This window comes from Falco punctatus (assembly GCF_963210335.1).
Source record: "Falco punctatus genome assembly, contig: scaffold_28, whole genome shotgun sequence".
Lineage (NCBI taxonomy): Eukaryota > Metazoa > Chordata > Aves > Falconiformes > Falconidae > Falco > Falco punctatus.
The window spans coordinates 1,209,933-1,233,444 of record NW_027660251.1 but is presented as its reverse complement, the minus strand read 5'-3'; the positions used below and the strand labels follow the sequence as shown (position 1 = coordinate 1,233,444).

The following is a 23,512-nucleotide window of genomic DNA, read 5'->3' as shown; positions in this document are numbered from 1 at the left end:
CCACAGGGCAGCTCACCCCCACCCCCACCGAGCCTGGAGGTTTCAGGGCTGTCAGAGCAACACTCAACCCTCGGGTTGCTTCCTGGGTCTCTAGCAGGTGAGCCCATGTGGGCTTTGCCCCAGGAACCACCCTGCAGAGCTTGCCAGCATATCTGTCGGAGGCCTGGGAAGGTGGCGGCCGGGCAGAAAAGCTTGGGGAAGCTGTAACGCGGGCTGGCAGGGATGTTGGCAGGGTTGGATTTGCCATCGCGTTGCAGGGGATGGGATGCTCCTCTGTAGGGGGGAAGGTGGGTGGTAGTGAACGTCAGGATTCAGAGAGGAGCAGCAGCATCCACTTCCCATAGATTGCTCAAGGAGTTTGTTTCTGGGAGAGGCCAGCATCAGGGGAGTGGGGCTTCCCAGCTTAAGTGGGATTGGCACGGCGTCCACGCTTCTATTTGTGGATCGCTTCTTCCTCCAGGAAATGCAAAATACGAGAAGGTCCTCAAAGAGGCCAAAGAGAAGATGGCAAAGGACAGCCAGAGAGCTGAAGCAGTTGCTCTGGGGGAGGCTGCAGCCGCGGAGCCACCCAGGGACGACGCGGACACCGCAGTGAGAAGCCCCATTTGGCATGTGCCACCCTGCCCCTGTGTCACTCGAGCCCTGGGCACCCCGCAGCAGGCTTCCTGGGGCCCTGCTGGCACTTGGGACCTCCCTGCCCGCACCTGGCCACGAGCATGTGTCAGCTCAGCGCTGCCCCAGGGGCTGCCCAGCTCTGGCTGTTGTCCCTCCAGCAGATGCACCAGCTCCCCGACTGCCTCAGGGAGAGCTCCTGAAGGCCGTGCTCAAGTGACTGAGTTCCCGGCACTTTGAAGGAGCTGCGGGTCGTGTCTGAGGGGTTTGTTGCTCACGACCCAGCTTACCAGCAGCAGCCTGACTGCGCCCTGGGGCTGTGCTGTCAGCGGTCATCTCCAAGAGGCATCAGCTTTCTTGTGGCTCCCTTTCCAAGAGAGCTGCTGTCCAAGCTGCTCTGGCACTGGTTGGGGGCAGGCAAATACTCGGAGCTCTGGAAGGTTCCTGGCCTGCCTGTCTGTTTGTCTGGCCAGATCAGCTTTTATGACAGTGACTGGGCAGGCGAAGGTGCTGGAGTCTGTTTCCCTTGAGATCAGGTCTTGACTAAGGGAGCAGGAGGTGTCACAGACGCTGAGCAGCGAGGCAGAGGGACTCCATCGCCCCTCTCAACAAGATCAGGGTGGGATCCTCTCTCAGAGACAAGCCTGTGCCTTGGGCAGGACCTTTGCTAACCAGCCGCTCTCTTTCCTTGCCTCAGTGGGACACGCAGCTGCAGCTGCAGGTGGAGCAGTTGCTGATAGAGGAACATGCCCTGGAGCAGCAGAAAGCTCTCAGCTCCGGTCCCCCAGAGGAAGCGGCCTTTGACCAGCGTGCTCGTCGGAGGCTTCTCAAGTTAGTAGAGACTCCAGGTGCCCCGAGGGTGACACCCAGCAGTGCACCCCTGCTCCCGAGAGCTCCTGGTGTCTGCAGAGCTGGCAGTAGCTGGGCACTGCAGAAAGGGTCTGACCCTGGTAGCTTTGACGTGCTCCTTGTGAGCAGCCGAGTGTCCTCACTTCATAGTGCCACCCTGGGGTGCTCAGCTCCCCACAGATGCTGGGTTCTGCTCTTAGTGCTGAGGGGGTCCAGTGCAGACCATCCAGCCCCTCCAGACAGCACAGACACCGTCCCTGCTGACCAGCTCTGAAAGAGGCAACTCAAAGCTGGCATCTTTGTTCCAACTAACAGGCCACGCTAAGCAAAGCCAGCAGGGAATCGCACGGTCTGAGAAACCCTAAAGCAGGGGTTGTAGATGCTGGTGGGACCATAGGGCTTGCCTGGGTGACTTGGTCCTTCCCTCTGCTCCTTCCTGATGAGGCAGGGGCACGGTAGGCTCCAGTTCAGGAAGAAAATGCTCTGCAAAACAGACCACTTATGCGCTTTCCCGAGTGGGATTGCTCTGGAGAAGGAGCTGCCCTTGAACGCTGTCGGTGCCGATTCCTGCCTTTCCCGGGGCTGCTCTGGGGACAGACCTGGCTGCAGAGCGGGGAAGATTGCCTGTGCAGGCAAATCTCATTGCAAGGTCCTGAAGCGATTTCAGGCTTGGGCTGTACACCAGGTTAGCAGTTCCACTGAGGCCAGTGGAGGTCTGGTGGACTTAGCCACAGTGGCTCTTTGTAGCCGAGGAGCTGCGACCAGTTCAACACAATTTTGTGTTGAGGTCCCAATGGTAGCTGATAAAACCTAGGACCTGCACCCTCCATGACTTACCGAAGTGTTACTACCAGGTGGTCAGGCCTTGGCTTTCACAGGCTTGAGCTGGGTTTTTACAGCAGCAAATACCCACTTTATTTGTGTCTTCTGTCCACCTGGAGATGTAGCCGGGCTGTGGTTTAAGGAATGTCTCTCTTCCTTTCAGAGTTCAGCTGCCTGAGTACATCCTGGACTTTGGCTGTGTCATTCCTGGTACCGTCCGCACGCACCTTGTGAAGATCACCAACCCCGGGCGGTTGCCTGTGTCCTTCCTCGCTGATAGGCGTGCCTTGTGTGGCACAGGTAACCAGTGCTGGAGGGACTTCCCGTGGGCTTGACAGATGAGCTTAAGTCACTGGGTGTGTGGGGGCGTGTTGCGTGCCTGTTTGTACAGCTTTTTTCTTCCTGACTGCCCCCTGCTCGGTGCTTTAGAGCCTGAATTCTCCTGGCCAGCAGTGCCCAGAGACCTGGTCTGCCTGGGACTGCCCTGACACCTCATTTCAGGGACTAGGTGGGCTGATCACCTTGGTCACCTCTCATCATCTTCTGCTCTTGGCTACCATGAGTGACAGCCGAGGTTTTGTGCTCTCTGTGGGCTCGTGTTGCAAACGGACGGGACCCTTTGTGGTTTGGAAGTGCTTTGTTTAGACTTCATGATGTCATAGCCCTTCAGTTGAGCCTTTATTGAGAAAAGAGCCTGTGAGATCCTCTGGTGTATCAAAACAGGCTTCCACGACAGGCCCTGAGGCAAGGCTGTGTCCCATCAAACGGTGACTTGCTGTGTCTGAGGGGTGGTCAGGTGTCTTCTCTAAGTTGTTGTCCAGGGAACACCGCAGCATGGGGGAATCTTCGTTGGAAATTCTCCTTCGGGGAGGTCTGTGCATCCTTCCCTGAGATGCCCAAGGAAGGAATTGCTGAAGCTCAGCCTGATGGGTTTCATTTTTACCATGTGGACCTTGGATTCTGGCTGCGAAAACGCTTTCTCCTTGGGCGGTGACAAGGGAGAAAGAGCAGCAGGCTTCTCCGGGGATACAAGGGGGTCTTTCGCAGAGCTGCCAGCCAGGACGCCCGCGTGGCCTTAACGTGCTTGTGACACACAAGCGACATGAGATGTATCTCAGCTGCTTTATTTTCATCTGTTCAAGGTTTCAGTGTGGATCTGGACCATGTGAAGTGCCTGCCCTGCTGCAAGACTAAGACCTTCAGAGTGCGCTTTGACCCACAAAGCGCCAACCTGCCACTGGGAGAGGTGGACGTGCTCCTGCCCATCAAGGTACCACCTTTTGGGGCAGGCAGCAGGCTGGACACAGCAGCAGATGTCACCTGGTCTCTCAGCTGGATGTTCTGTCCTTCACTAGGTAGCAGGTGGCCCCACGTTCCATGTCCGCCTCCGTGCCGACGTGACTGTGCCGTCCCTCTGCCTCTCCAGGGACAGGCTGGAGTTCTCCGCTGTCCAGTGTGGGCAGTGTCGGGAAGAAACTGTCCAGCTCCACAATCAGCTCCAGGTCCCCTGTCAATGGTTCGTCACCGTGCACGAGCCTGTTAAGGTAAAGCACAGACAAGGTGTGACACGTAACTTCTTGGTTGGGTTTTCTTTGCCTCTCTTGCCCTTTCTGCCCCCGTGGCTGCCGGGGCGCTTGGGCTACAGCTCGGCTGAGGAAGCTTCTGAGGGTACGGGGCAAGGCTGCTTCGCCTGGACCTGTTCGTTAGCTGATGCTTCACTTCTCTGCCATCTTCACCCATTCCTCCTCCTCTGAGGACAGCGCCTCCCCATCTGCCTGCCCTGCCTACACATCTTTGCTCCCGTTTATGGTGCCACCAGGTTATGGTGGCCACGTCTGGTTTGGACGTGGGTGCTCTTCGCACCGTGGCAGTATCTCAGAGCACGGCAGGAACCAAGAGTCTGTCCCCACAAAGGCCACCTCACACGCCTGGTTTCTGTGCCCAGGTGGACAAATGCTTGTCAGCGAGCATGCGTCGGAAGCTGCTGCAGGAGTTGGAAGCCAAGCCCCGTGTCTTTGAGGCACTGCCCTCGGCCGGAACCCTCGCTCCCGGACAGCGATGCAACATGCGAGTCAGGTTTTCACCCGTGGAAGAGGTGAGATTGGCAGGTGTCACCCCGCGGAGGTCTGGCAGGGCAGTGTGGAAATGAGAGCCCAGCGCAGGGGATGAGGTCTGGCCTCCGCATGGAGCTTTCTGCCAGCCCCGTACCCGCTGTGCCCCAGTTTCCCCTGTAGCGCGCACTTCTGAGAAGCGCTTTGGAATCCCCACGGGGAGTTGCACAGGGAGCATCCAGGCTCGGCGGTGTGGCTCCCTCTCGGCACATGGAGGAGATCCACCTGTCTCCCCTCACCTTCCACCTCGTGTGGGCATATCTGCAGGCTGCAACGCCCCGGCGCAGAGCAGCTGGCATGCTCGCGGGGGACAACCCTGGAAGGGCCAACCTGGGCTAATCCTGCTGCCGGTACCAGCAGACAAAACAGCCGCCAGACACCTTCCTGGGCACGGCGGGACTGTCACCTGTAGCGGTACACTGCCAGCAGTCTCTGTGGCTCTGGCCCAACCTGCCTGCGTGTTCCCACATGGTCTGGGAGTCAGCTTAAGCGATGGAGCATTCCCAAAGGCAGTTTGCATGTGGCCACAGTGACTTGGAAGCTGGCAGTGTGTGACAGCATGGACACAAGTGCTTCCATGCCTGGGAACAGTCCCAGGGACGGTATAATTGCTAGTAGGGATGCAGCCAGCTTGTGTTGGGCTTTGGCCAGAGCCAAACGCTGAGCAGAGAAGATGACCCTTATTTCTAGCCAGCGAGAGCTCATCTGCCTCTTGCGTGGCTGGTGTTTGCCTGATGCAGCAGTGCCACAGCTGTGTCTGGGCAGCGTAACCCCGAGGACCTTTCTCATGAGCGCTGCGCTCCCTCGTGACTGGGTGAAAACGTGTGGCAGACTGTTTCAGATCTGACACCAAACAGCCAGTTACACCTCACCCAGGATCCATCCCAGTTACCTGGAGCCAGCATGCAGGTGCTGCAGCCTCTGCTATAATTAAATACCTGTTTTCCATTCACCTTAGAGGTACCGATGACACCGCTGACCTTGGGGCAAGGGTTGAATTCCAGGCCCTTGTCACCTGGGACTTAGCGCAGGACCTTTCTGTGCTTCTCTCTTTTCAGAAGTCCTACAGAAGGAGGCTGAAGATTAACATTTGCCAGAGCAGCCAGCACCTCCAGCTGCAGGTCTCGGGACAAGGTCTGGAGCCGCAGCTGGAGTTCAGCCCCCCAGTGCTTGAGCTGGGACCGGTGCTGCCATACAGCCATGGGGCGGAGGGGACAGTGGTGGTGAAGAACCCGTGCGAGTTTCCCATCGAGTTTTACTCGCTGGAGTTTGACCAGCAGTACCTTGAGGAGGAGCAGGTGAGCGGGAAGGTCTGGTCCCCGTGTGCGTGCTGCCGTAGCTTCACAGTGCTGTGGTGGCATTCCCGGGCTTGCGCCAGGGAGATGGAGGCAGTCCCCAGGGCACAGCCTGGTGGCACTTGAGGGGCAGCCAGCCCTGCTGCCAGGCCGAGGGGGGTGCTTGGGTAGTCCGTGCTGGGAGGAAGGCATGAGGGAGAAGACTGGTTGGCTGGGCAGTGTGTTCGTGTGGTCAAGAAACCCCTCCTGTATGTGGTTTCTCGTCCCTCCACGCACAGGTCCTGCGCATGCTGAAAGACTACGACAGCCGCAACACCTTGTTGCTGCCTCTGCGTGGCCCGGGTGAGAAGCTGCCCCCAGAGGTGCTGGAGTACTCTCAGGACCAGAAGGGGCTGCAGGATGATCAAGCAAAGCCCAAGACTGGGGACCCAGCGGACCAGGACAAGGGTGAGGGTTTGGCATGGTCTGTCCTGAGTGTGGACACAGCAGGGAGTCCAGGCTGCGTGCCCCGAGTTCTCCATGACCTCATTCTCCACGGAAAGCCCGTGCTTTTAGCAGCCGCCTGTTCCCCAGCTTGGTGGAGGAATTGCTAGGTGAAAACCTGTGGCTTGTAAGACGCATCCTCTCGCAGCTCTGAGTGCAGCTAAAGCAAGCTCATATCTTACTGCCACACACTGGGGAAATCATCAGGGTGTCCCCTTGTGTCCCTCAGCCACAAAGAGCAGGCTCAGATGAGTTCTTCAGCCTGTAGGACCAAGTCTAATATAACGAGCTGGTTTAGATTTGTTCCTTCGCGGCAACACAAGCACAAGCTCAGAATACCCCTGGACAGGCTCCTCGGTGCCTTGGGAGTCTCCCTCCTTAGGAGAGTTTTGCTTTTGCTTGTGGCCCTGCAAAGTGGGAATGGCCAAGAGCAGGTTGCCATTCCTTCCCCACGTCCTTCCTCCTCGGCCAGCTCTGAAGGTGCCTGGCACCTGTCAGATGGGGGCAGAAAGCACTCCGCTGGGGTTGTTGGCAGCACCTCAGCCCGTAGCTCGGTCGTTCCCCCCTCCCTTTTCGATGAAAGCCAGTCCAACAGGGTGAATTCAGAATCTGAATGTGGGGAAGAGGAGGAGGAAGGTGTTAAGGAAAGACGCGGGACGGGTGGTAACCCGAAGCTCTTCACCTATTTTGTCCGTTGTGGCAAAAGGGCCCCAGCGGTGGACTTCAGTGCCACCTCCATTGCTTCACTGCAGCCTGGTGCCATCTCCCTCGGGACTGTTCCCAATGCCCAGTTGCACCTGTCACCCCCCTTAGGCACCAGGACCCGGGACCAAACTCCCATGAGCACCGTGGGGAGGGTTCATGGAAGATGTGGCCCAGGCCTCCTGGGTGTTGCCAGATGCTCTTTCCTCCTCCTGCCACCCCACTTACTGTGCTCTGAACAGGCCCCTTCGCCAGCAGCTGGATCTGCGCGAGCCTCGAGGACGGGCACGATGAGATCTGGGCTGTGACATTGCTTGCAGCAGTCTCCTCTCCCAGGGTCTGAGGGGATGGGGAGGGCGATCAGGGTCCCAGGGAGGCAGGAGGCTGACTTTTCTACCTGGTTCTACACAGCAGAGCACCAGCAGCAGCAAGGAGGCTGCAGGAGAGCTGGCCGACAGCCCTGTCCGTAGGGCCATCGCCCGCCACCTGGGCATCGATATCTCTGCCGAACGGCGCACAGGCGGAAGCCGCAGAGGGATCGTCATCATCGTCCATGGGGCACCTCGGACAGGTGCGTGAGCTGTTGGCTGCAAGGAGAGCGGGAAGCAGGAGAGACTTATCCTGGTGGGCCGTGGTGCTTGGTCGGCCAGTTGAAGCGAAGCGAGGCAAGCCACAGCTCTGCTGGTCCGTGAAACGGTCCCAGGCCTCTGCCTAGCTGGTGCCAGTGCTGTGGCTCATCTTGTGTCCCTATAGCTAGGCTCTTGTCCCCCCAGATGGGGTGGCCATGTCCCTCTTGCTGCATGGGACCACATTGCCTGGTGCCCGTGTTTCCTCATGGGAGCAGCCCCTAGCCCATGCTGACCCCCAGACTGCGCCCAGCTGGCACCCACCAGCACAGGGTAGCGAACGGTGGTGGTGGGCCAGGGCTCGAAACAATGTCCTGGCCCAGGGCTGAGGTCACACCACAAGGGACAAAGTCCTGGGCTGAACCGGAGGTGGAGGCGATCCACCTGGCTCTGGAGTTCAGCGCTTCTGACCGTGCTGAAGCTGCCTCCCTCGTGGTGTCCCCTAAAGGGACATGTGCTTTCTGAACGTCCTTGAAACCTGCAAAGCCTCTGGGGGGGCTTTCCAGAGCCTGTCGCTGAGAATGCTTCACCTGCAAATGTCACCAAGCCGCCTTCCTCTCTCTCTCAAGGAAAGACAGCGGCAGCGGTCGCCCTGTCCAAATATTACGGCGCTGCCTGCTTGTCCATCGACGCCGTGGTGACAGAAGCCATCTCTGACGGGAGCAGCGCGGCAGGGCTCCGTGCCCGGGAGCTGTGCATCAGGGCTGCCGCTGAGCAGAGCCACAAGGAGACAGAGGATGAGGGTAAGGAGGAACACTGGGCGCAGAGCGGCGCTTTGGAAACCCACCATGGCCACCTGCTTCTGCTTGCTCCAGAGGAGTTTGGCAGCCCTTGGGTCTCTTGGGGAGCACGGGTGCAAGCGTGTAGAAATGCAGAGCCATTTCATAACACAGCTCGGGTGAATAAGAAGCTCTGTTTTGAGGGGTCAGACAAAGGCATTTTTACTGCCTCTGGGCTTCTTGACACACGTTCCTTTTTCTGGGAGTGGTGAAGCACACCCATACCTTTCTCAGAGCTTTATAAACACATTTTCTCCGAGCTGAATCCAGCTTGCTCCCTGTGGCCATCAGGCAGAACTGCTGCCCGCTTGAACAAGGAATAACCCTCCGAAGTGGCTCATTAAGCTCTAGGTGACTGACTGTGAGTGTGGCTTCACAGACATGAGAGGAAGGGAAGAATAACCTCTTGGAGGAGTTTTGGATGAGACGCACTGCAGATGAGCTCTTTTTCTCTGGAAATGTATTTTTTTTTCCCCCTATACTGACACTGTCAGGTTGCGGAGCTGGCACGTGCTGTGCTGTGCTCCATGTGAGACTGGAGACTTTGGGGAAACTTTCTTGGGCAGTTGTTGCCCTGAGCTCTGCAGGGTGAGGCCAGACGCTGGCCTTGGCAGGGGACGTTTTACATTGCTCAGCTTTGAACCTGGGTGGTTGGGAGCTGGTGGAAGGGAAAAGGCTCTGGGTGCCAGGTGGGGTTGTCCCAGGCAGAGGGTTTAGCTTCCATGGAGATGGGTGATGCTGCTGGGGCAGGGCTGCCCGTTACAGTCTCCACGGGAGAAGGCAGGATGGGTGCAAGGTAGGAAAATGATGGTGCTGGGGGACGAATCTTTGGCTTGATCCATAGGGGAGCTGCTGTGCAAAGTGTCACCTGTGTGCATGTTTATTAAGGAGGGACACGGGGCTGTGCACGACAAACTCTCTGGCCTTTCCGTCCTCTCTCAGCTTTATCGTGCTAGTAAGGGAAGCAGGGCAGGAGCTGCTTCTGGAGAGCAGCGCTGCTAGTGCCCAGCAGGCTGGGGGACAAGTGCTGTGTCCCTGCCAGGGGTGGAAGGTGCCTGCTTGCTCCCCGCAGCACCCATCGCCAGCCCCGCTGAGCCGTCTGTCCCCTCTGCAGGTCACAATGCAGATGTGTCTCTCAGCGTGCAGTGCCGCGCCAAGGCCGGGCACAGCTCAGCGCTGCGCCAGTCCAGCTCTGAGGAGGACGGCAGCCTGCAGTCCCCGAGTTCCCAAAGGCCGGTGAGCACTGCAGCAAGCAAGAGGAAGCCGCATGGCCGTGCATCCCAATCCCGGGAACAGCATCGAAGGGATTCGACAAGCTGCCAGGTGAAGCGTGATCTGCGCTGGGTAATGCCTGGGTCCTTTCTGTTGCATCTGAGAAGCGAAGGGGCTGCTTAGAGTGGGGGCTGGTGTGTGGGTGTGTGGTGCAGAGCGCCAGCTGGGCATGCTTGGGGTGGGAACAAACCCCTGTGCTCTGGCAGAAATCTCGACTGGGCCTCAACAGTTTGTTGGCAAAGTGCAGTCCTGGCTAATGTGGCCGCAGGCAGTGGGCAAAGCTGCGGGATGCTGTGCCGGGGGCTTGCAAGCCACGGGATGTGTCCTCCAGGGTTGTCCCCTGGAGCTGCTGGCCTGCAGGGTTGGTTCGAGCCTCCCGCTAGTGGGAAACCCTGGCTGCAAGCCCAGCAGTTGGAACTGTTCAGGGGTTACCCAAGTGGTTTGGTTTACTTGTGGCGTTCAACATTGCAGGGCTCCTCCATTTCTCATCTCCACCCTCCCCTTCCCTGCGTCCCTGCGCAGCGATGGCTGAGCATCGGTGGCAGCACAGAGGGAGGGCTGGGCTGTCTGAGCTGCGTGCTGCCCGAGGACTTGCTGGTGGCCATCCTCTCCGAAAGGCTCCAGGTACGTGGGGTGGGGTGGGGTGGGGGCAGATGCTGCGTTCCTGCTCCGCAGAGACAGGCAGCGAGGCAGTTTGGAGAGGAGGTCTGTATCTGCTCTCGGAGGAGCCCCGAGCTGCACGCAGGGATCCTTGGGGGAAGCTGCAGATGCCCCAAGGTGGCAGAACGTGGGGAAAGATCAGAGCTTGTCTGGGCCGATGCGCTGGACACAACGATGGCTGGTGTCCTTTGACATCTGCTGACAGTGGACATTTACTGACTGGCTGAGAGCCCCGTGTGTGCCACAGCTGGCTAGAAAAGCTGTTCCTTTTCAACTTTATTCGCAGCTGAGTGACTGCTACCAGGGCGTGGTGTTTGATGGCCTGGAAACCCTCTTTGCGCACAACATGGCATCTGCTCTCCTCTGCCTGCTCAAAGCTGTTGGAAATCGGCCTCACATCTATGTCGTGAACCTGTTCCAGGATTATGTGTCCTTTAAAGCCAGGGAGACAGCTGCAAAAGAGCAGGAAGGTGAGACTTTTCATCTCCGCACCTCTCAAATCTTCCCTGTCAAGCACTCAGCCTTATCTGTGTGTATCTGGGTTACCAGCAGGGCTTGTAAGAAGTGGTCTTATTAATCCTTCCACCTTCTGCCTGGGTGTAGCCAGCGCTCAGCTCACAGTTGCTTAAAATGCAGCAGAGCAGAGCTGAGGCTGTGAAGACTTCCCTTGGTCTCTACCGTGAAAGCCTGGGCACAAGTGCCAGCTGTTGTGGCTCAGGACCGAAGCAGCAGCAGCAGCTGCCCGCCACGCTGGTGCGCAGGAGCCAGGCAAGGCGCGGGAACTCGCCGTGAACTGTTGATAGTTCAGGGGCTGATCTGAATTTTGGAGCAGGGCTGTGAGCTCCCCAGCACCTCCTGGCAGGATGATCGGCTGGCTCGGGACACAGCTGTGAATCCTGGCAGCTCACCCCCAACAGCAAGCTCTGCTAATGGTTTCTCCTCTGGCCTTGGCTGAAGGACGGGAGCAGGAAGAAGCTGCCCGCAGGGAGAGAGAACGTCTCTGGGAGATGGACGAGGATGAGTATGATGCCCTCACTGCGGAGCAGAAAATTCAGCTTCATAACCAGATACGCCAAGTCCAGCGCGAGAGGAGGCAGAGGTCTGTGCGCCTGTAACTCCCCAGGAGGGTGCCCCTGCAGGGTTTTCCTGCTCCGGAGACCTCGGTTGAGCTCAGAGGGGTCACGGAGCGAAGGCCCGAAAGGGTCTGCTCCAAGTGGGCAGTTCCACCCCCAGGTTCCCAGCAGAGGAAGGCCCTTCCTCCCGGGAGAGAACATCTTCTCTCCAGCTGAGCGGGGAGCCCGCGGGTTTAGACGGTGGCTGCCGGCACCTGGGCTCTGGGCTTGCCTGGCCGCTGCTCCTTAGAAGTGTCTCTAAGTTAATTACGTTGATTCTCATCTTCACCCCCTTCTTCCCCACACCAGAGGGGTTGTGGTGTGGCTTGGTGTGAGGCACAGCCGTGCTGGCTTGGTTTAGATCCCAGTCCTGCCGTAGGGGAAGTCCTTGCTGATCTCCCAGGTTTTTCCTTCCTGAGCGACACCGGCCATAGAAGCCGGTGGCTCTTGGGCTCACCCTCAGCTGCAGCAGCAGGTCAGCCTGGGAGAAGCTCTGATCCAGCAAAGCAGCCCAGGAGGGGAGGCCGCAGGGGTTGAGGAGGATGCGCAGGCTAAGTCCGAAACTGGGAGGGGGACCCGCTTAAAGCGAGCGTGTGTTTCCGCACTTCGTTCAGCCCAGGCTGCCCTTATGAAGCAAGGCTGAGGTTTGGCTGGCCCTGGAGGTCCCCTCCCACCTCTCCTCACTTGGGATATTCCCAGCCTCCCCAGGCTGAGGGAGGTCCACAGAGATGGCCTAACGGTTCTGCCTGGCCTCAGGGTCAGGGAATGAAGTGCAGGACCAGCTGGGATGGCGGCAAGCCCAGACTTCTGGTGGTGACTCTCGGGCGTGTTTTCTGTTTGGCTTGCTGAAGGGAGATGGAGCAGCTAGCTCGAGAGCTTGAGGAAAAGCGTCAGCAGGAGCTGGAACGCTTGAAGGAGGAAGAGCTGAAGAATTCTGAGCAGGGGAAGAGAAAGACTGGAAAAGACCAAGAGAATGCTTTGAGGAGGGAAAGCCGGCCTGATGTCAGGCAGGTGCGTGGTTGTTTACAGAGATGACTGAAAGCCCTGGGGACCTTCCTACGGAGCTGCGCCGTGCCTCAGGGAGCCCCACGCAGTGCTGGGGACGAGCACCTGGCAGGAGCAACATGTGGGGCTGCGCTGGGAAACAACCACCGGGGTCTGATCGTGCTGCTGCTGCACCGGGGTGTCTTCCCATGGGTTTGCTGCTAGAGCTGCTCTACTAAGATCATGCTGCCTTTGAGTCCTGGCTTCATGTAACTCCACATATTGACTACTGAAGCCCTAGGTAGTTTTAGTCCAGCGTTTCTTCCCACTCTGCCTGTGACTTACACCTGTGAGCCATGATCTGTCTGGGATGTGGGGTCTTTTCCTACATGTCTGGCAGGAGATGCCCCCAGGCCTTAGGTATTCATTAGCAGGCAGACTTTGCAAAGAAGCAGGCAGACTTTGCAAAGAATCAGCCAGCCACAGGGATGCTCAGCGCACCAGAAATGAACCCAGAGGACTGCACGGGAGTAAGGAGGTGTCTTAAGTTCTCTGCTTGGTTTGGGAACCTGTTCTGTTCCTCAGCTGGTTTGCAGGACCCCTCATCAGTCTGACACTGAAGAGTTTGGTTTGTTGAGCTAAACTGGGTACCAGCTATGTTCTGAACTGGGATTTGTAGGGTGCCTAGCACAGGTCTGGAGCGAGGTTTGGGGTGCTATTGTAAAGATCATTGCTGCCCTACAGCACCTGAGTCAGTGCTTTGAAATGCTCCCTGCTTTTTTTGCTCTTCCTGCCCAGGGCATGAACAGTCCCACCAGCAACACCAACACATCCAACAGCCAGAGGTCGGAGGTCACCAAGGGGGTGGTCAAGACACGATCTGTAAGGAAGCGCCTGGGCTCTGTTGCACGCTGCACAAAGGAAGATGAGCAAAAGCAGAGCAAGGTCACCCTGATGGATGCCCACCTGGCAGCGGCTGCACACCCCACAGACCTGGAAGAGGGGGAAACAAAAAATGAGGCCCAGAGTGACAGCGAGAACTTGGCCCTGAGGTTTAATATCTACGAGACGTCGCAGAGGGATGTTGCGCGTATTTTGGCATCCTGGGACAGGGTTCAGGGTATCCTGCTGTTCCCCCTGAACCACGAGGACGCACGGCACCCAGCAGAAGAGCAGCCCCAGCACGCATCCAGCCCCAGGAGCTGGAGGGACAGAGAGAAGGAGCATCAGGAGAGGCTGGAGAAAGAGCATCTGGCAAAACTGAAGGCTCTTGAGGATGCCAGAATACCTCAGCTGGAAGGGGAAGGTGCAAAAGGGTCAGCCAGAGGCCAGGGTGTCGGGATGCCCTGCTTGGACATCCAGGTGCTGGGCTCAGAAGATATGACTAGGAAGATCCTGGAGAGCAGCGAGCTGCCAGCGGCAGAGCAGGTAGAGCCCTGTGAGGCTCGGAGGCTGAGCCTGCCGTGCTCCTGGGCCCCGGTCCAGGCCACCGATGATGTTCCACAATGGCTCCGCAGCAGCCCCATGGCTGGGGAGGTTCTCACCATCCCTCAGGTGGGTGGGAAGCAGGAGTGCTCTCTGTACAAGCATCCCGTCTGTTGAGAGAATTTCCCAGCCTGGAAATCATTGCAAATGGTCCCAGGGCAGGGCAGCTCAGGTTTCCTTCAGCTGAGTCACTCCGGGGAGAGGTTTCTCTCGAGGTCCCACTTGTAGGTCCTGGCACTGCTCTGGACCCACTCCACTGGGCATGAAGAAGCGCTGTGCCCCATATAAATAAAGCCCCACCACATTGCCGAAAGCTCCGTGCCTTTAAGGAGTGAGTGTGAGGATGAAGGTGACAGGGGTACAAACAGGGTTTTCTCTTACGCTTTAGGTCCTGGATAGCCTTGGACTGGGTCCCTCCGGGCTTCCCATTCCCCCTACTGCTTTCTACTCCGTGATCCACTACCCGGCAGAGCGGATGGCCCCTGCAGCAGGAGAAGCCCTCAAGCACTTTGTCTTTGTTGTGCCAGAAGGCGCCACTGCAGAAGAAGACAAGAATGCTGCCGTAAGTCTCGTGGATGCCCCCGTTGTGCCCGAAGTGAAGGTGCCAGGGCAGGGGGGTGGGTGGGGAAGGATCACTGTGATGTCTGTAAGATGAGAATAACGGTTTAAAAAAACCCCTCAAGCCCTCGCCTTGCCTTGAGGTCCTGGGCAAGGAGAGTGTTGTAGGCAAAACTAAACCTGATGAGGAAGACCAAGTCCCTGGGCAGATGTGGTTGTTTATTTAGTGCTTCCCCTAATTGTTAACAAACCCACAGCTTGCTTTCCCGGAGGGGGATGTCTCGGGGCAGGTCTCACCTCTCTGTTTTCTCCCTCCCCTTGTGGCTCAGACCGCAGAGGAGCAGGTCGCCCCTGTGAGGAGCCAGTCGAGCGAGGAGAAAGCTGCGGGCAGCTGGGAGGCTGCGAGAGAGAAGCAGAGCTCCAGTCAGGGCAGGAGATGTCTCCAGGGGCTGGACAGGGAAGGACCCGTATCTTCTCCTGGGGCGCACCAAAGCGGCGAGGACACGGTCCCATCCCCGCCGAGACATGTCAGGTGAGCTGAGGGCTGAGGAGATCCTTCTGCTTCGCGGCCACCCTGTCAAGTGAGGTCTGTCATCCCCAGCTCCTCAGGGCCCCTCTGCTGGTGCCTCCGTGGGATGGCGAGTCCACAACCCTCCTCCTCGTCTTGTTTGCTCATTAGCCGTGTCTGAAGCCCTCTCTTTAACTGCCAGGCTGAGCAGCTGCCGGTGGATAGTGCCTGCCCGCGGCGAGGTGGAACTGAAGGTCCACTTCAGCTCCACGGTGCTGGGCCAGTTTGAGCAGACGCTGCGTTTCGAGATCCTGGGGACAAAGCGACTGTACCAGCTGCCCTGCAGGGGCACCTGCCTGTACCCCACCATCAGCCAAGACCCACGGTAAGGCTTGCCCCTGGGAGCCTCCCACGCTGCTCCCCCCTGGGCTCAGAGCCAGGGCTGCCCCTTGTACCCCGGTGACCTTCTGGCTCGGGCAGAGCGTGCTGCCTGAGCCGCCCAGCATCTTGTCCCATGCCTGGAGCTGGGCGTACTGGTACCGCGGCCACCAGTAAGGGTTACGGCTTTCTGACCAGGTTTTCTACTTGGAGCATCTCACAGCTCTTCATTCCCTGTTTTCTCTGCCCAGGCTGGTGTTTCCCCACCGAAGGAAGAGCAAGGGAGACGATGACATTGTCTTCAAGCAGTATGTCACGGAGACGGGTGTCTTCCACTTTGGACCGCTGCTGTGTGGGAAGTCAAGAGACTGGTACGTGCTCCCCGCCCTGAGCGAGCATCCTGATGTGCTGCCTGCACAGCATGGGACGTTGGGATGGCACCTCCAGGGCCTCGTGCTGTCACGGACACGTCTGGGGACGAGCCGTCCCAGAGGCACAATTCAGGGCAGGCCCAGGTGGAGACCTGCCTGGGAGATGCAGGGGGCTGAAGGGCCACAGATGTGTGAACTTGAGCAGATGATGGGCAAGTGAGTCCTGGAGGAGCAGGGGAGAGACGGAGCTGATCTTCCTCCCTGGTGGGTGCCTTGGTGGCCAGAGCCATGTGCTGCTTCCAGCCTGAAGGTCACTTGGAGCAGCTTGTGTCCCCCCGCCACATCTCAGCTTCGCCACCTACGAAATGAACTTTATGGTGTTTTTTAAAAGTGCTTTGAGCTCTACAGGTGGACTGAACAAGCAATTACTCTGCTGATGGTTTTGTAAAACATTCATCCGTTTGTAATATTAGTAAGGCCTTATGATTCGACCTGCCGATATGGGGGCGTGGGGGATCTGCAGAGGAATGAAAATGGAAATTCTGTTTCCCCGTCCTCAATGCTGGACAAAGTCTGCCTGAAAAAGTTGCCATTGTAGCTGCTGGCGCATTTCTATTTTTAACATAGCTTTTTTTTTCAATAGTAGAAATTAAGTTGTCCTCTTCATGGGAGCTCTGGAGAGCTAGTGGTATTTTGACAACCCAAGCAAATGAAATCAAAACAGTTCAAAAACCAAAAGGGGATCTTTAGTCAGGCTGCTGCATGGCCTTGGGTTTCTGTTTGTGCTTTTTAACCCTTTAACTCCCAAATCTGCTCCATACCCGAGGGAAGGGACGTTTTTTTTAAATTCAGCATTCCTCTTGGGAATGAATCCTCTCTATTTCCTTCCCTCAGGCTTTGAGCTAACCTGTGAAATACAAGGCAATCTCGTGACTGTTTTGGAAGACAAAAGCTAAACTATTTTTAAAAGCTCTTTCCAAGAGCATTTCTTTCTACCCTGCAGGGAAGGAAACCCAACAAAGAAAGGGGGAGAACCCACGTGCCTGCAGTACCTCTGTTTTTCCAGGCATCTTTGAATTTCTAATTTGTAAAATGCTCTTTAAGTGGCCTGTGCATCATCACGTGTCTGGGCTGGAGGCACCAAGTACAGGGGTGGACATCAAAGTAACGCAAGGATGGAGACACATAGCATCCAGTGTGCCCCTGAAAATGATCCTTTTTCTTGGCCTGCTTGTTGGAACATGGTCTTGCAGTGCAGCCTCCCGCTGCCAGGACATGGCGCTTTCCTTGGTGTGGGATGAAGGCGACGGTCTCCTCTGCAGCCTTCTCCCCTTTTGCGGACAGGTACAAGGCACTGGACTATCCCAGCAACTGTGAGACGATAACCATCCTCAACGTCACCCCCTTGGAAGTAGAGGCTCATTTCTCCTTTGAGCGCGCTCTCAAGGTGGACACGTTCCTTGTAGAACCTCCCAGCATGAGGCTGAAACCGAACGAGAAGCAGGTAGGGGACAGCAGGTAGGGCAGGCACTGGTGTAAGTGCCCAGGAGCCATTCCTCCTGCTCACTGAGTGCTCTTCTGTATTTCTTGTTTCGGGGACGGGGCTAGAAGCTGAGCATTTGGGCGTACCCCACTTCAGCTGGTCTGGTGGAAGACAAGCTCGTCTGCCGCATTAAGGAGAACCCAGAGCCGGTGGTCTTCCCCCTGTGCTGCCAGGGGGTGAAGGTGGAGCTGAGGGTCAGCCCCAAGCGCGTGCATTTCAACAGGCTGCTTCTGCACAGGTCAGTCATCCCGCGGCCCCTCTGCTGGGGACGGGTGCTGTCGGTGAGCTCCCCTTCAGCCTCTCTGGCTGGCTGCATGGCCCTTCAGGCTGGATGTTGGGCTGGCGTCCCTCTTTCTGCCAGCAGTTCCCGGTCTCTTGCTCACCGTTGCTTGCTGGCTTGGTTCTCTCAGGACAGCCGCAAGCTCTGTAGCCCCCCAGCAACGTGGTGCAATGGGCATCTTGATTCATTTGTATCTCGTCTGCTGGTTCGGAGAGCAGTGCAGTTGCTCCTCCTTATGTCCCTTCTGTTGGATACACCGTTAGCACCCAGCCCTTCCCCAGGACCTCACCTCTGAGACTTGTGACACAGAGAAAACACTTAACTAATGTTATGGATACTATAAATACTGGATGTGTATAGATAAAGATATATATATAAACTAATGCATAGGGCTGCTCCAAGATGCATTCAGTTGCAAGGCCTATCCTGACCATCGAGCAGCTGGTGCAGGGTGTCTTTCTGCCTCTGCAGGGAGGACAGCAAGACCCTGGTCCTGCAAAACAGCACCCTGCTGCCTGTGGCCTGGCGGCTCTGTGGGCTGGAAAACCTGGGCGAGGACTTCTCCGTGTCACAACGTGAGGGCATCGTTGGTCCGCGCACGGAGTTTGACGTGCATCTGTATTTCAAGCCCACAAAGGCTCTCAACATTGAGAAGAAGATCCGACTGGAGGTGAGGGGGACTGTGCCCTCCCTGGCAGGGCAACGAGATCTTTGGGGTGGAGGCTGTGCTTGAAGGGTTCCCTGCAAAGAGGGGGACAAAGGATGAGCCTTCCCGAGGTTCCTTTCTACCCGCATCGCCGGGGGGGCAGGCCCTTAGCGGCAAGGAACTTGCTCTTATAGCTGAGCTTCAGGGGGCATGTGTGCTGCCGGGCCAGGAAGAGCTGCACCTGAGGGACACAAGGCTGCTGTGACCCCAACTTCTGCTGCCTCAGCCTGGGTTCACCAGAGCACATGGTGCATCCCTGAGCATCTGCGTCAGCCCAGACAGCCAGGCGCTGTGTCCTGAGCCCGCGTTACAGCCACCTTGCCGCTGTGTGTGGTTGAATGCTGTTGTTTGGTTGTCCAGACCTCGGCGTGCTCCCTGCGCCCATGCTGGAGCCTGTCCGGGGCTCTTAACGGAGAGCAACAAGCTGTCACCCTGGGCTTTTGTTCCCCGTGTTTGGGGGCTGCACTTCAGTGAGGATGCTGGGTGATTGAAGGGGAGAGGGTTGACGGTCAATGCCACCTGCTCTGGGACACCTCACAATTCTTGAGATTGTTTTTCCATCGCTGTGTCTCCCCGGGTGCTTCCGCGGCAGCACTCCCTGCTGAAGGAGTGCCGAGCTGGGCTGGTAGGGCTTCTTACTGCAGCAGCATCTCGCTGGGTCAGCCCGTGAGATGAGCAGGTTGGGAGAGTTTGGGAATCTACAAGTGCTTGTCAAGCAGGGGAGGCCATGGTGGAAGCAGCCAGCAGAGACAAGGACTCGTATGTTGTCTACCAAAAGAATTTAAGAGAACGGTCTAAGCACTGTTCGTTTCTCGCTGCCTCAGGTTTCAGATGCAGAAAACATCCTGGGGATTGTGCAGACTGAAAATATCCTCATTTCTGCAGAGGGCTATGATGTTGCTCCAATCATCAACATTCCTAAAGGTCAGTGGATGCCCCAAAACAAAGCAGTCTGGGTGCGTTGCCTTGCCTTGGCAGGTGAGCAACCAAAGCGCTTGGGATGGGGTAGCATGCAAGCGTGGCCCGGTCACATAAAGCGCGTATCCTGCAAGTTGAGTGGAGTGAAGGGCTGTCAGGGCACAGCCAGCCTCGAGTCTCTCGCCCCTGAGCTTTGCAGTGTGCAGGTTGGTCTGGGGGCTTAGAAACCACAGCGATGTGAGCGAGCAATTGGCAGCTCCTGAGGGCTCAGCAGGGCACATAAGGTTGTTGGATCAGTGCTTGGAAGCAAGAAGACAGAAACCCAGCTCCTCACCTGCTAAACCCTGCAGATATTCTCTGAGTAAGAAGAGCAAGGGCAGCAAAGTAGCTAAAGAAAATTTCCAAGAACGGAAACTTCCTGAGAAGGGTTTTGGGCTGCCTGAGAACTCCCGGTGTCATAGAACAGTTTGGGTTGGAAAGGACCTCAAAGATTGTCTTGTCCCAACCCCCCTGCCATGGGCAGGAACACCTTCCACTAGCCCAGGTTGCCCCAAGCCCCGTCCAACCTGGCCTTGAGTGGGGCAGCCACAGCTGCTCCGGACAGCCTCTGCCAGTGCCTCGCCACCCTCACAGTGAAGAATTTCTTCCCAACAGCTCATGTAAATCTCCCCTCCTCCAGTTCAAAGCCATTGCCCCCTGTCCTGTCACTACAGCCCCCCAGGAAACACCTGTCCCCACCTTTCTTATAAGCCCCATTTCAGTATTGAGAGGCCAATTGAAATTGGCCTGGAAGTGTTGAAATATCTGTCTTGTCACTTGGTGTGGTCTGTAGCAGCTCACTAATACTCCCCGTTTCTTGCCTGGCTCTGCGGGTTTTCTGCAGGTGCAGGTGGCACCGTGGATTTTGGAGTCCTGAAAGTCCTGGATGATGCGAAGCAAGTGCTGACTCTGAGGAACAAGGGGAAGTACGAGATTGCGTACAGGTGGGTCCAGCTGCCTGGTCTGTGAACGCGTGGTGCCACCATCTGCCCAGGCCTGCCTTCTCCTCCTGCCCATGGCTAGAACCGCTTCCCGTGCTGGCTGCCTCGTGGTCTGGTTAAATAAAAAGCCCGGGCTCCCTAATCTCAAAGACTTTAAGGGAGAATGCAGCCCCACACCAGAAGTCCTTCACAGCTGAGCAGGAACCAGAAGGAGAGGCCCTGAAATTGAAGCCACTCACTGCTGAGATCCATTGCCTTCCTCTGAGGGGCAGCTCCTTTCTCTTTATGACTCTTTAAAGGAGGGGATGAGAAAATTGGCTGTCGAGGTTAGTTTGCAACACTCATGATGGTCTGCACTCTCTCAAGATCTGAGATTCCCCAAGCAGAGCTGGACTCTTTCCCTTTTAATTTTTTTATGGTCTTATGTCAAGTCCTGGCTGTGATGGTGGCACTTGTACTTTTAACTGCAGAGGTCTTTGTTCCTTCCCTTTCTCCCCAGTTTCCAGCTGAAAGCTGCAGGCACCACCATACCAGACCTGGCAAGCCACTTCACTATCCAGCCGCAGAAGGGCCTGCTGGCTGCCTCCGGGCGCCCTGTGCAGGTCCAGGTGTTCTTCCACCCCAAGACGGAAGTGAATATCGAGGACAAACCCATCCTGCACTACCAGGTGAGCTGCCCCAGCCAGGCAGTGGTGGCACAGCACGTCTTGGGAGCGTGAGCAGGACAGGTGCCTTCTGGAAGGAGGGCTTTAGCTGGGTAATTCTCGTAGGTGACAGCAATGTCTCAGAAAACATTGTGATGCTTCCTAAGCGGAGCTGAAAGTCTGGCTCCGGAGGAGGCGTTGAAACAGGGAGGATGAGCTGATGGGGACCTGGGATGGGATCAGGGAACAGAGTCAGAGGCTGGCCTCTTTGCTGGTTTTACCAAGCCCTCCTCTGGCTGCAGGTGATGGAGCCCAGCATCTGCGGAGGAGGCGAGACCGTCGCCGTCATCCCAGTGAGGGTGTCGGCGAAAGCTGTGTTCAGCAAGTACAGCATTCACCCCGCCTCGCTCATCAACTTCGGTGCCGTGGTGAAGGGCAGCAGGAAAACCTGCACCTTCATGCTGGAGAACAAAGGCAGCCTTGACTTTAAATTCCTCATCTACCGAGCAGACCAGGACGCATCCCGATTGCAAGAGAAAAGGTGAGAGAAGACCTGCATCACCTGTCCTGCCTGAGGAGGCACGACAGCGTGGCTGGTGTGTGACAGGCAGCCCAGACACCTGGGTTATTGTCCAGTTCACGTCACCTGCTTGTGAACAGGGAGTGGAAAAGTGCCTCAGTGTCCCCGTGTGTCAGGCAAAGCTGGTGATACAGCTGAGCTGTCTGTAAGCTGCAGGAGGTGCCGCCGGGGCTGCGAGGGGCAGGGAGGCTTTCCTCTGTGGGGAGGGGAAGGTCAGCTTTGGCTTCAGAGGAAGGCAGGGTGGGGGCTCAGCATGATGGGTGTTTCTGCTTTCTGCTCTTAGTGGATGTCAAATGAAATCTGCCCACTCTGGCAAGAGTGAGAACTTACACCAAAGGACTTCCTCAGCCAAGAAAAGCAAGCGCTCGCTGCAGAAGGTTGCCAGCCCCTCCATGCAGGTGGGTGGCTCCCACTCCCCAAGACACACTGCTGCGGGTGCTGGGGGAGGACGCTGATGGGGGCTCATCACCGTGGGGTGGGACATGGTCTGCACGATGGAGGTCCGTCATCTCCCAGCCACAAGCAGAGGCAGGAGCTGCTCAGTTGCACTGACAGTCCCGTGCTCTGGCTCAGACTTGGAGTTGTGGGGTCAAGAGAGAGGAGCAGGTCCCGTGTTTTGGTGGCTGCTAGTCAAAATAGGACTGTGAATACCACAGATGTGGGCACGTTCCTGTTTGAAGTCCCACTCCATAGATACCAGATGACCTTGTGTTTTCGTCTTCCCAGTCCCCTCCCTTCCCTCCCGTCACTTCTCACAGTTATTTCTGCTCTCCTGTTTTACCCCTGAGGCTGGAGGATCCCAGCTAGCACCTTCACCTTTTACACCCAAACTCCGTCCTCTGTGCCAGCCAGGATAGGCCTGCAGCTCCTCCTGGCTTGTCCCTCTCGTCCTGGGGCTGCCTCTGGGCCGTGGAGTCATCCCTCCCTGCCCTGGGACTGGGGGCTCGGCCTGGCTGGAGGTTGAGGAGTGGCGTACTCCTTGCTGGGGATGCTCAAGGCTGGGCTGCTGGACGTCAGCCTCTCCTGGGACTCTCTGCAGGCTCGCCTCACTCTAGGCATGTTCACGGTGTACCCTGGCTTTGGTTCCATCCCTCCTGGGGGCCAGCAGATGATCACGGTGGATTGCTCTGCGGAATCACTGGGGACGTGCGAGGAGCACCTGCGCATCGATATCAGCGACAGAGACCCCCAGGACAATCCCCTCGGCATCCCCTATACCCTGCTGGCTGAGTCCTGCCTCCCAGGTACGCCCCGTCCACAGGTTCCCACAGCCAGACCTGCTGCTGGTCAGCACCTGAACTTCTTGCTTGGTTAGAGAGGCGCCCTGACCTTGAAGCTAAACCCTAAAATCCTCAGAGGTTCCAGTTCTTTTCAAGTCAGCCAGCGGGGAGAGGCTGGGAGGGATGCATGGAAGGATAAAAGGAAAGCAATACTCCTTGACTGGGACTGAGCTCCATCCTCGCAGCCGACTCCCCGCCCAAGGCTGGGTTTTGCAGTGACCTGGGCAGAAAGGGTTTATCAAGCCTTCCGAGAGGCCAGCAGGGTCCCGAAAAATTCATCAGGAATTCAGCATTCAGCCCTCCCTCTGCTCTGCTCCGCAGCATTTGTGGTTGATGACATCGAGTCCATCTTTGAGGAGCATCGAATCTGCAGCAACGTCAACCTCTGCCAGACCCCGCAGACGGTGCGAGACAAGGGTGTGTATGTCAGAGATGAGAACAAGTTTATCTTCACCGACGTTCGGGTTGGGCACCGGGCCACAGCTCGCTTCAAGATCCACAATGTCAACAAAGTCCCCTGCAATGTGGTCCTTTCCATCAAACCCATCGCCGGTGAGGTAAGAACAAGAGGCCAAGGTGACCGTTGCTCTTTACAGGCTGCGCTGCCTTGTTCTCCAGACTCGTTGCTTCCTCTTGCCCGCCCTAGTCCAGCTCCGTGCAGGTCAGGCTACAGGGGGGAGCAGCAGTGCCAGGGTGGCAGTTCTGAATTTGGCACGTCTCGAGCAAGGCTTTGGCTCACCGCTCTGGCTGGGTCTTTGGTGGGAGACCCAAACCCTTCTGCACATCTCTTGGAAGCCCGCTCAGAGGGGGCCTTTACTGGCCTGACGTGCCTGGGCTCAAAGCAGACCATTCCCTCAGGCTCCCTGGCCTTTTCCTTCTCTTTAAAGGCCAGTTTGAGGTTAGTTGCGGGGTTTCCGTGCAGTGCCCCCCTCCCTTGTGTGCTGGGGTGGCTGCCCAGTGCTCAAAGCCAGCTT

At 57.3% G+C, this 23,512-nt stretch overlaps 1 pseudogene across 1 annotated transcript in view; it reads left to right on the top strand.

Annotated features, from left to right (window-relative positions):
• LOC308057365 (hydrocephalus-inducing protein homolog) overlaps positions 1-23,512 on the top strand; it is a 251,878-nt pseudogene that overhangs the window by 77,100 nt on the left and 151,266 nt on the right. The window contains exons 28-56 of the transcript in view: positions 461-591; positions 1,310-1,443; positions 2,447-2,590; positions 3,433-3,553; positions 3,639-4,378; positions 5,453-5,692; positions 5,968-6,277; positions 6,350-7,445; positions 8,070-8,487; positions 9,419-9,515; positions 9,675-10,175; positions 10,498-10,681; positions 11,169-11,310; positions 12,175-12,334; positions 12,953-13,735; positions 14,181-14,441; positions 14,602-14,882; positions 15,061-15,243; positions 15,488-15,607; positions 16,952-17,111; positions 17,216-17,388; positions 17,902-18,100; positions 18,961-19,060; positions 19,938-20,037; positions 20,534-20,702; positions 20,981-21,219; positions 21,542-21,656; positions 22,298-22,502; positions 22,860-23,095. The product of the transcript in view is annotated as a hydrocephalus-inducing protein homolog (transcript). The remainder of the gene's footprint in view (positions 1-460; positions 592-1,309; positions 1,444-2,446; positions 2,591-3,432; positions 3,554-3,638; positions 4,379-5,452; positions 5,693-5,967; positions 6,278-6,349; positions 7,446-8,069; positions 8,488-9,418; positions 9,516-9,674; positions 10,176-10,497; positions 10,682-11,168; positions 11,311-12,174; positions 12,335-12,952; positions 13,736-14,180; positions 14,442-14,601; positions 14,883-15,060; positions 15,244-15,487; positions 15,608-16,951; positions 17,112-17,215; positions 17,389-17,901; positions 18,101-18,960; positions 19,061-19,937; positions 20,038-20,533; positions 20,703-20,980; positions 21,220-21,541; positions 21,657-22,297; positions 22,503-22,859; positions 23,096-23,512) is intronic.